Source organism: Anabrus simplex, chromosome 1 (assembly GCF_040414725.1).
Source record: "Anabrus simplex isolate iqAnaSimp1 chromosome 1, ASM4041472v1, whole genome shotgun sequence".
Lineage (NCBI taxonomy): Eukaryota > Metazoa > Arthropoda > Insecta > Orthoptera > Tettigoniidae > Anabrus > Anabrus simplex.
In genome coordinates this window covers 613,186,941-613,199,791 of record NC_090265.1, presented here as the reverse complement: position 1 = coordinate 613,199,791, position 12,851 = coordinate 613,186,941, and the positions used below count along the sequence as shown (strand labels likewise).

At 39.3% G+C, this 12,851-nt stretch overlaps 1 pseudogene; it reads right to left on the bottom strand.

Annotated features, from left to right (window-relative positions):
• Positions 1-242: 242 nt before the first annotated feature.
• Positions 243-361, bottom strand: LOC136859355 (5S ribosomal RNA; annotated as a pseudogene).
• Between the last annotated feature and the right edge of the window lie 12,490 nt (positions 362-12,851).

The window sequence follows — 12,851 nt, the reverse complement described above, 5'->3', positions numbered from 1 at the left end:
ACGAGGTGCCGCGTGGCCAGCACGACGAATCTTCTCAGCCGTTATTCTTGGCTTTCTAGACAGGGGCCGCTATCTCACAGGCAGATAGCTTCTAAATTCTAATCATGTAGGCTGAGTGGACCTCGAATCAGCGCTCAGGTCCAGGCAAAATTCCCTGACCTGGCCGGGAATTGAAGCTGGGCCCTCCAGGTAAGAGGCAGGCGCGCTACCCCTACATCACGGAGCCGGCAAAAGAGGAATTGAGCCAACGGCACGTAGTGTTCCCAAGCGCTCACCCGTCCAAGTACTGACCACGTCCAATGTTGCTTAACTGCAGTGATCGGTCGAGAACCGGTGTATTCAACATGGTATGGCCGTTGGATTGACATATTTAATTAATAAATTTAATTAACAAATTAACAAATCGTCGGACAGAGATACGGTTTATTCTTCCATCTCATAAAGTACAGCAGAACGTCAAAACTGACGCCTAGTTGGCGTCAAATTAAAATATCTCCACACAGCAGCTGAGACCATACATTATTATTATTTTACGTTGTACTTATTCAGTTCTAACTATCAATAATCAAAAATTGTAAGCTATATAAATACGTTCTCCAATTGTCTTATTTTCAAATTTCTAACATACACATTACAAAATAATTATCTTTTCTTACAGTTTGACTGTTATCTTCTTCATCAGCTTATTGGTGAATTACATGCCTCTGAGACTTAAAAGCTCCTTTATGTATCCTCTACATCAAATAAGATACAGCTATAAGAATATACAAAAAATTATAATATTAATTTAAAGACAGTAAATCATTAAAATGAATTTTGTTGGGGTAGGTGGCTCAGGCGATAGAGCGGTAGTCTTCTTAGCCCAATTTGGCGGGTTCGATCCTGACTCATTTCGGTGGTATTTGAAGGTACTCAAATACGTCAGTCTCATGTAGGTGGATCTGCTGACACGTAAATAGCTCATGCGGGACAAAATTCAGGCACCCCGGTGTCTCCGGAAACCGAAAAAGTAGTTAGTGGGATGTAAAAGAAACATTAATTGCAAAATTACTTTCGAACTAGAGAATAAGACAAATTGTTTAAGAAATAAACGGCATTCTGATTGAGGGACAAATGTTTTGTTAAATATTTTAAGAACTGCTGTAGATTATTACAAGGGCTGCCTGGCCAAGTAGTGCTCGGTTCGCCCGGAAGGACGTGGGTTCGAATCCCCGTTAGGAAGTCGTAAAATTTAAGAAATGAGATTTCCACTTCCGGAGGTGCATATGGCCCTGAGGTTCACTCAGCCTACACCCAAAACTAGTACCATGTTAATTCCTGAGGGCAAAGGCGGCCGGGCGTAGAGCTAACCACTCTACCCCATCACGTGCCGAGGTTAACAATGGTGGAAGCCTTTACCTTCCACTCCTCCAAGGGCCTTCATGGCCTGTACGGAGGTGACTTTGCTTTGCTTTTGTAGGTTATTACAGTTAAGTCAGAGATATTTGTGATATTTGTTATACGGTGAAGGTTAAAGGCGTTAAGGATACGCGATGCCATGAAAACAAGAGATTTATTAAGTGTATTAATACGATAGATGGGAATTTGAAAATTAACCTTTGTAGACCTATTATCTCTGTAATGCACTGTCTTCAGAGGTTTAAATACATTATAAAATTAGAAAGGAGTTTATATTTTCGGAATTGTGTGCGTAGCAATCCCTATATTCCTCACGACTGTCACTCGTAAAGTAACGAACATGTGCGGTTTTTATCCTCTCTACCTAAGTAGTTTGATATTCGAAAAATGATATAAATTGTCACATACATCTGAACCATATTCAAGGTTCGGAATATCAGACTCTTAACGAGTAGCTTTCACATTTAGAACGATATAGGCCTACATGGGACGTTACGTTACTATTATGCATAGATGACACAACTTTTCTGATCACATTTGACGTAGGATAAGACCATGATTAGGTTATATTGAAAAATAGACATAGATTGTTAACGGTGTCGTTATAAGGGATGCATATGTTTAGAATCGTTATCGCAGGAGTGATGTGAGATCAACATTGTTCAGGAGTTTGGTGTACCCTATCGGTCTTAGCCAAATTTAATTGGAGGTTATGTTTTACACTTATTTTCCTCAAGCTCGTGGTAGCGAGATTAATTTGTTAGAAGATTTGAATTATTGTAAGGAAATATGTATAGCGGAAAATCCGAGCCTTGAGGTGCTATGATTTCAGGTAACACCTATCATAAGCCAGGGTTGGGGGACTTTAAGTCAGGAGTGATATTCAACGTCATAGAGTTGCTATTAACGTCAGTTTGTCGCTTCATACAAATTGGAGTGCCTAGTATTTGAAATATCGGCAAAATAGCAATATGTAAAGACTGTATAAAAATTTTTCGATCACATGACTCATTCAGGGAATCTTGGGAAACTTAGAAATACCGTGGACTAGAGTAACAGACAAGAAAACAGAATTATGCACGTTGTTTTTGCTATTCACGTGAGTGTAAGTATAAACTACTGCACCTTAAACTGTGAGAAATAATCAGTAAATCCGCCACGTTGAACGGAAAATTATAGGAGTTACGATGGTCAGGATTATCAGTTAGAAATATTGATGTTCTTCACGGTAACTTTAACATACATTTCATTCTACGATTTATAATACAGACTGTTGAACATAGAACCAGATACCCTATCATTATCGTGTATAGAGACGCTAATATTGGACAACACAAATCATAGAAAATTGTATACTTCATGCTACTTATACAAACCATGTTTCCCGTGTGTTCCGAACATCCGCAAAACGAAATTATTTGCCAAAACTCGCACACCAGATACCATGATTACGTGAGCATAGTAAAGATATAAGTTTATTGATATGAAGGCGATAGCCGAGCATGGTGAAATTACTTCAGCCTCTGTAGAGGTTTCCTGTACTAAAAATTATTCCTTAGTAAACTATCTCTCAAGCCGGCCCCGTGGTGTAGGGGTAGCGTGCCTGCCTCTCGCCCGGAGGCCTCGGGTTCGATTCCCGGCCAGGTCAGGGATTTTTTTCTCAACCTGAAGGCTGGTTCGAGGTCCACTATGCCTACATGATTAGAATTGAGGAGCTATCTGACGTTGAGATGGCGGCCCCGGTCTCGAAAGCCCAGAATAACGGCTGAGATGATGCGTCGTGCTGACCACACGACCCTTCGTAATCTGCAGGCCTTCGGGCTGAGCAGGCTAAGGCCCTTTCAAGGGCCTTAGATGCCGTGGGGTTTGTTATTTTTAAAATATCTCCCGTAATTCATCTAAGATTTCTAGCATAGCAACTTCAAGAGCATTGAAAGCTCCAAGGCTATTCAGAAGTCTAGAAAAATGAAATTAATATTTACGCCTTCCATTATACATTACTTAATCATTTTAAAACGCAATAGGAGTCTGAAATTCGAACCGTATTAGTAGTTCATTAAACCTTTGTGATATATGCGAAAATCTGTTACGTTTTCCTAACACTTTAAACTGACGTTATGCAGGCATATGCTTTGAATATCACTATTTTTCAAATTTACCAAAGATTATTTGGAAGAACTCTATGCTGCCAGACAATCGTATGAAACTGTCTTTAGATCAATTTTATTTTCATTCCGACGTTGCAGTATGGGAGTAAAATATGGATGGACTCAGAATATCTTATTCATAAGTTGTAACATACACAAAAGGAGCGAGAATGATTTATCATACAAACAGGTGGGAATAATGACAGAAGGCTACTAGAAATGGGAAAATAAGGGCTGTTGTGAAAAAACTCTCTGTATCAACGGTTATTTGGCGATATGATCATGTGAGGCGAATGGAAGAAGATGGGTTACCGAGGTGAATAAAAGACTGCGCCTTGGAGAAGAGGAGAATGAGACGAAAGCACGATGGCGAGATTCTGCTATTTTCGCTTCAAGATACAGAGCTGAAAATACAATATTTGCAAAATCATGTTTAAAATATCGCATAATAGTTTAAAAAATGTTGATATCTATTCATTTTCCGCTCAATTGCCCCTAATCCGCTGGAAAAATTAAGCTGACATTTTGCATGCCTACTGTATATCCCAAATTTCAGATCAAGTTTACAACAGTTAACCTTTTCCAAATAGCGGCCACATATACGTTTACTGAAATTGCGAATGTTATGAACGCTAAACCTAAAATAATGGACAAATTTTCAGCGTTATCTCCAACTACGACAGAGCGAATTTTCTTTCTAACTTCAAGGTTTTCCAGGATATTCGGCTTCTCGCGTTCCAGAGCATTCGCTGGACGAGCGCAACCCGGTTGCGTATTTTGCCGGTTATTGGTAGATTCTGCTAATTCGTCTGAGTTTTCGAAGATCGCTGCTTAAAAACGAAGAGTACAAACGGAAGTCAGTGACATTACCAATATAGGCCCGTCAAACACGGGCACGATTTGCTAGTGAAGTATAAAATACAAAAAACATAGCTTCCAAACTTACGATGAGTTTCATCAAAAACGAACAGAATACGAGAATCCTTAATGAAATTCTGGAAAGTGGGAAACCACCTAACATAAAGTCATTCTCGTAATCGAAGAGTAGAAATGATGGCCGTCTATTGCCTTCAGTAGGAATATGACGTTTCTCTTTCTACTCATCCATGAAGTCGACATCATTTCGTATTTTTGTGCAAACATTGCATTAAATATATACAAAAAGTGTTTAAAAATATTTTCGAGTTCTAACAGAAGACAATCAAACACGTTAGAAAAGTGGCTTACGGTTCATTTATTTTCCTCACGAATCTCTGTCAGAACTGGTGACGTATAAAGGGACACGTCACACATTGGGGTAATTGCTTGGAGTGGTTAGACGTGATTTGAAAGGAAAGGAAGCTACTTTCAAAATTAATAGGAGTTTCAAGGAAAGGGAAATGGAGCAGATTTTAAAAGTCTATTAGTTTCAGATTATGAGCTCTTTTGTCTCCTGATTACGGTCACCATGTTGACAATAACATGTAGATGGCGTACTGTTCGCAAATATAAATTTCCCGTTGTGGGCTTAGAATGGCAAATTAAAGGGAAAAGTAGCAGAGGATATCGAAGAGAAGAGAAGGGGATTCACAATTCAAATCGAAATTCCACCGGGCGAGTTGGCCGTGCGCGTAGAGGCGCGTGGCTGTGAGCTTGCATCCGGGAGATAGTAGGTTCGAGTCCCACTATCGGCAGCCCTGAAGATGGTTTTCCGTGGTTTCCCATTTTCACACCAGGCAAATGCTGGGGCTGTACCTTAATTAAGGCCACGGCCGCTTCCTTCCAACTCCTAGGCCTTTCCTATCCCATCGACGCCATAAGACCTATCTGTGTCGGTCCGACGTAAAGCCCCTAGCAAAAAAAAAAATCGAAATTCTATGGAAAATAAAAGAGAAAAAAGAGGATAGGAAAGAGATCTGAACATCTGGTGGGTCTCAATAAAACGTTACTGGGCGAGGTTTTAAACGACTCCCTCCTAGAAAAGACAGAAAACGAATCAATGCAGCAGGGAGAGGCATACTGAACCGTAAACAAGTGGCATTGGTTATAGTCCGTAACGAATAACTGCTGTAATTAGACAACAAAGGACTCTTCTTCATAAAATGAATGAACTAATGTTATAATTGTGTCGCAGGGAGTACCGTAGACATTCGTGTATTAGTTACTCGTGTCAGAAGTTCGGCAATATTTACTGGCATTCATGTGTAATGCTGATCCCTCCTTTCATTATCTTCCTGGACTTCTAATTAGAGGAAACTTTGGCTGACTAGTGGACCTCGGTAGATTGTATTGATGTGGTCATTAAACAAGGAAGTGTGACCAATATTAGATAGTAAAATAATAATAATACAAAAATAACAGACTTGGATTTTGACATTTGTTGATGTTTGTACAATAAAGTAAATTTGCACAAGTTTAATCTTTCTGTTCGTAAATTCAGTTATTTGTCTCAGTTTTGAAAGGATTGACTGAATATACGATGTGGAATACAGATGATATCTATCAATTTTTTTTTTTTTTGAAAAATTTAGTCTGTCATTTGGTTTGGATTGGATAAATGTAAAAACTGCTAACCCGTTATTCATGAAATTTGCCAGGATCGGAGACATCCATAATTTCTTTCCGTTTAGTAAAAACGGGGGCATTACATTTTTAACCTCCGGAATACCGCCTCTCAGACAGAAAGAAGCAATCAATCAGCGTCTTCACTCACGGGCCACTAATATCACGCCCAGGTCTACAGCACTGTTGGTACTTGCTAACGATAGAGGTTGTTTTCGGTACTTTCCTGCTTTCTGTTCGCCATCTAACGCACTTTACTGTAGCACCACATATACTGTCTTGAGACCTCAGTTCTAGTGGTCAACCACTTGGTGGCGCCGGTATTATTTCTTGCCGATTGTGGTGTTATGTGCCCAGTTTCAGTGATTTTCTATGTGTTGATTGCTTTAACTGCTCCTACTGTCGTCTTTCTAAAATTATTCAACTTCTCACCACAAATCAAAGGAGTCTAAACGTTTCGTATATTACTGAATACAATTTGATACAGTTTCGAATGTTCATCAGATCTACGTACAATGGCCACAAAATCCTTGCATGAGAAAAGATGATAAATTCATAATATTAATAACGATAATGATAATGATCGTATGGCCTTATCTACCGAATTTCAGACCTTCAGAAATGCTGTCGTCTAGATGGGCTTCATACGAATCTTGAGATTACGATTGTAAAAAGGACCGGTAAACAGGTACAGTGTCAAACGGAAATTAAAAATTGAACAGTTGTCTCATCACGTTGAATGAGTGGAAAATAGCGACGATGTATAAGTGTTAGTGCTTCTTGTAGGGACCAACGATCTTAGAAGAAAGGTGGCAGTAGACTATTTAATGGGAAAGGTGTATGAACTGACGAGTCCAGCGAACAAAATGTTTATGAATGCGAATATCATACTTAGTGGCGCAATACGAAGTAATAACGTACGTCTACGGCGGGTGAAGGTTTTGGACGATCGGATGGACTGGGTGTGTCAGGAGCTGGGCTTAGTGTATGTGGAAAAGGGTTGCTGGATAGGAGACCGGGACATCGCGCGGAACGGACTGCACCTGAACAGGCGAGGTTCCTACGAGTTAGGAAACCTGCATGACAGTCACTGAGTCGTGCCGGGAAAGGTGAGGAAGATTGGAGTCGGAGTAGGGCTGCCAACTGGTGCTTCCGACGGGCAATGAGCAGCCACGGATAGAGGTAAGGCCCTAAGACTACTGCAGGTACATTGTCAAAACGTGCAAAATAAAATAATTGAATTTTGGAATCTTACTGAATCATACCATGTGGATGTTGTCATTTATACAGATTCATGTCTGAATGGGAATGTAAATAGTAGCGAAGTAAATCAGGGTGATTTCATTATATGTAGAAGGGACAGAGAGTCTAGAGGTGGCGGAGTATTTATCTGTGTGCGAAAGAACATACGCAGTGGTTAAAAATGGGTTGATGGGGATCAAGAAACCCTGTGTGTGCAAATCATGATCAAAGGAATGTCAATCCCATTCAAATAATAGGAATGTATAGGGCGCCTGGTAAAAACTCCTCAGTACTCGGTAGGCTGTACGATGTTACGTGTATAGGCAACAATATCCACAAAAGTTTTGTAATTCCGCACATAAACTGGTCTGGCGAGGCTATGGGATGGCGCTGCGGTCAGGTAGCGGTAAACCAGCTAATAGGGATGGTGGGTTTACCCAAGAAGTGGACTTTCCTACTAGACAAAACCACGCTTTAGATTTTCATCTTGTAACACCCGCTTATTTGCACATTAGCTGTATGGTAATACCAGGAATTAGCGACCACTCTGCTGCATAATCAAATATTAGATATCGCTCAAACACTAAACTAGATCATGAGAAGAAAATAAAAGTGTACCAGTATATTAAAGCTGACTCCTTTAAGTTCCAAGAGTTTCTATGGCAAATACTTCCCAACGGGGCATCACAAGGCGGGCACATAAACGTAATGTGGGATAATTTCCTTAATATTATGAATAGGGTTTTTGAGCAGTTTGTGCCCCTTAAATTACTAAAACATAACCCAGATCCGGAATACTGCAATAGAAAATTACGAGACTTAAGAGGAAAGTAAGGGAAGCGTACAACACAATTCAATTTAGTTCGGAGCATATGAATAGGTTTCAAATGCTGCCCAAAGAACTGGCTTTTGAAAAGGAAGCTGCTCATGACAAATATATTTCAAAGGTATGATTTTTTTCCAGGGAAAATGGGTGGAAAAATATCTGTAAGTATGTTAGGATAACGAAATGAGGCATCCATATTATGTCAATGGTAATGTTCAGAGAAGGTGAGGTAATTACTGACAATCTACTAATAACTAATGAGCTCCATAGCTAAATGGTTAGCGTGCTGGCCTATGGTCACGAGGGTCCCCGGTTCGATTTCCGGCAGGGTCGGGAATTTTAACCTTAATTGGTTAATTTCGCTGGCACTGGGGCTGGGTGAATGTGTCGTCTACATCATCATTTCATCCTCATCACGACGCGCAGATCGCCTACGGGAGTCTAATCAAAAGACCTGCACCTGGCGAGTCGAACTTGTCCTCGGACACTCCCGGCATTAAAAGCCATACGCCATTTCATTTCAATAACTAATGAATTAAATCATTTTTATGGGAACTTATTTAATAACCAGAATACCTTGGCGGTAGACATTATCGATAACCCCGATTGTTCTCCCTTCTAAATTAGCCATAGAAAAATTCAGGAAAGAATTAAGAACTTAAGGAGAAATAAGTCGACAGAGTCTGATAATATTGCTCGGGAGGTTCTGATACTGGGGGGTAAAGCTATTCTACTAAGGTCGTATGTCTACGGTGGGTGAAGACTGTTGACGACTGGATGGACTGGGTGTGTCAGGAGCTGGGCTTGGTGTATTTGGAGACGGATTGCTGGATAGGAGACGGCAGATCGCGCGGAACGGACTGAACCTGAACAAGCGAGGCTCCAGATGACTGGAAGAAAGCAACTGTAGTCTTGATTTTTAAAGGGGGAAACAGGCTGCTAAAGGACAGCTATAGACCTATTAACCTTACGTCTATTGTATGCAAACAAATGGAACACCTCATTTCAGAATATCTAAGGGAGCATTAGGAGACCAGTTCTTAAATTGATATCATTCAAAATATTGTCTTGGATAGGACGCTGTGGTAGAGAGTGACTCGTCCAAGTACCTAGGAATCCACGTAAAGAGAGATAAATGGGACACCCACGTAGGAAATGAAATTACTAAATAACACGGTTATGTTCCAGGTATAATGCCTACAGGAATAAGCCAGTTTGGGGAGAGTAGGATAGTCGACTAGAAAAGCCCTGTTACATAAGCAGGACAAATCACCCACATAATGTAAAAGGTAGATTGCAGAAATCTAACTATGGTAAATATTCGTTTGTAAATAGGGAAATTGATGATTGGAATTCATTACCTGCAGCTGTCTTAGAGCCAAAAATGTAAGATGCTTCAAGAATAAGACTCCGGCATTCAATAAATTGAATGTAAATTTCTACTGTATGTTACGACGTCATGTTTTAATTCAGCGCTCAATCGACTGTAAAGTGTAGTATTAAGGCACCTGCATTATTTTTTAATTATTATGTGAATTTGTATATTAACGTGCTGTATTTACAGTGACAATATAATAGAAATTGGACTGCACAATGTACTGTAAATCATAGTGTAAACTTTTGAAATACTTTAGGTACGGACAAATTTGTATTTGACAGTGTTTTAAGGTCAAACTGGTAGTAAGCACGACCTATATTATTGCAAACCGTAGTGTTAAGCACTGGATTCATAATGTTAAACTGGTAGTAAGCTCGACCTGTAGTATTGCAAACCGTAGTGTTAAGCACTGGATCACGAATCTTAAACTGGTAGTAAGCTCGACCTGTAGTATTGCAAACCGTAGTGTTAAGCACTGGATCACGAATCTTAAACTGGTAGTAAGCTCGACCTATAGTATTGCAAACCGTAGTGTTAAGCACTGGATTTATAATGTTAAACTGGTAGTAAGCTCGACCTATAGTATTGCAAACCGTAGTGTTAAGCACTGGATTTATAATGTTAAACTGGTAGTAATCTCGACCTATAGTATTGCAAACCGTAGTGTTAAGCACTGGATTTAGAATCTTAAACTCGTAGTAAGCTCGACCTATAGTATTGCAAACCGTAGTGTTAAGCACTGGATTTATAATGTTAAACTGGTAGTAATCTCAACCTATAGTATTGCAAACCGTAGTGTTAAGCACTGGATTTATAATGTTAAACTGGTAGTAAGCTCGACCTATAGTATTGCAAACCGTAGTGTTAAGCACTGGATTTATAATGTTAAACTGGTAGTAAGCTCGACCTATAGTATTGCAAACCGTAGTGTTAAGCACTGGATTTATAATGTTAAACAGGTAGTAAGCTCAACCTATAGTATTGTAAACCGTAGTGTTAAGCACTGGATTTATAATGTTAAACTGGTAGTAAGCTCGACCTATAGTATTGCAAACCGTAGTGTTAAGGACTGGATTTATAATGTTAAACTGGTAGTAAGCTCGACCTATATTATTGCAAACCGTAGTGTTAAGCACTGGATTTATAATGTTAAACTGGTAGTAAGCTCGACCTATAGTATTGCAAACCGTAGTGTTAAGCACTGTATTTATAATGTTAAACTGGTAGTAAGCTCGACCTATAGTATTGCAAACCGTAGTGTTAAGCACTGGATTTATAATGTTAAACAGGTAGTAAGCTCAACCTATAGTATTGTAAACCGTAGTGTTAAGCACTGGATTTATAATGTTAAACTGGTAGTAAGCTCGACCTATAGTATTGCAAACCGTAGTGTTAAGGACTGGATTTATAATGTTAAACTGGTAGTAAGCTCGACCTATAGTATTGCAAACCGTAGTGTTAAGCACTGTATTTATAATGTTAAACTGGTAGTAAGCTCGACCTATAGTATTGCAAACCGTAGTGTTAAGCACTGTATTTATAATGTTAAACTGGTAGTAAGCTCGACCTATAGTATTGCAAACCGTAGTGTTAAGCACTGTATTTATAATGTTAAACTGGTAGTAAGCTCGACCTATAGTATTGCAAACCGTAGTGTTAAGCACTGTATTTATAATGTTAAACTGGTAGTAAGCTCGACCTATAGTATTGCAAACCGTAGTGTTAAGCACTGTATTTATAATGTTAAACTGGTAGTAAGCTCGACCTATAGTATTGCAAACCGTAGTGTTAAGCACTGGATTTAGAATCTTAAACTGGTAGTAAGCTCGACCTATAGTATTGCAAACCGTAGTGTTAAGCACTGGATTTAGAATCTTAAACTGGTAGTAAGCTCGACCTATAGTATTGCAAACCGTAGTGTTAAGCACTGGATTTATAATGTTAAACTGGTAGTAAGCTCGACCTATATTATTGCAAACCGTAGTGTTAAGCACTGTATTTATAATGTTAAACTGGTAGTAAGCTCGACCTATAGTATTGCAAACCGTAGTATTAAGCACTGGATTTAGAATCTTAAACTGGTAGTAAGCTCGACCTATAGTATTGCAAACCGTAGTGTTAAGCACTGGATTTAGAATCTTAAACTGGTAGTTAGCTCGACCTATAGTATTGCAAACCGTAGTGTCAAGCACTGGATTTAGAGTCTTAAACTGGTAGCATTTCTTGTATGGTTTGATTTTCATAGAATTGCCGTTGTACTCTTGTTGTTGTTGTTGTTGTTGTTGTTGTTGTGTAATTATGTTTTTACTTTACTAATGTAAGTGATCATCGCCACAGGTATATTTCTCAATTGCGATGTATTCGTTAATAATAATAATCTACAAGCGAAAGTTTAGTTCAAATTTAGGGATAATATGGCTGAGTTATTTTAATTTTTTCGAGTAACACTGAATGCGCTACGTGGGATCCTTAACATACTAACAACAATGACTGGGTGTGTCAAAGATTTTGCCAGTCCTACGGAAGTGAATTACTTCAGTAGGGATCGAACTCACAAACTAAGATCATGAGTCGGATGAGTGTGATCCATATCACACAAAATCTTTGTAAATATTTACATCCACTGTCGGCAGCCCTGAAAATGGTTTTCCGTAATTTCCCATTTTCACACCAAGCAAATGCTGGGGCTGTACCTTACTTAAGGCCACGGCCGTTTCCTTCCCACTCCTAGCCCTATCCTGTCCCCTCGTCGCCATAAGACCTATCTGTGTCGGTGCGACGTAAAGCAACTAGCAAAAAAAAAAAAAAATTTACATCTGCTAAGCACTTGTGTGATTATCTGCCAGTAGATATACCTTGTTTTATTTTATTTAAAATCTTTCTGTAACAAGTACAGGCTGCTAAAGACACAGAGTACCGTCGACTTTTTTGGAAAACTTTAATGGATCATTTACACGACTTTAATTTTATAGTTCCACAATAGCACAAAACGATGAATATGTGTATAACATTGTTATACACACTTTTTATTTCTCCTAATGTGCAAACTTCTCTGTAACAGGACTTGATGCTTGTTGTTATTGTTGTTGTTTGGTGTTTAATAGGGCCTAACAGCTAGGTCATCGGCCAAACAGGGACTTGAAGATCAATCTACGTCTCCGTTTACTTCGGTGTTATGTATTTTCTCTCTTACTTTGTAGTGCCGAGACTTGGACCCTAACAGAGAACACTACCAAACCACTTCGATCCTTTGTGATGTGGTGCTACCGACGCGTCCTCATAATATCATGGGTTGGTAGAATACGTAACAATGAAGTTC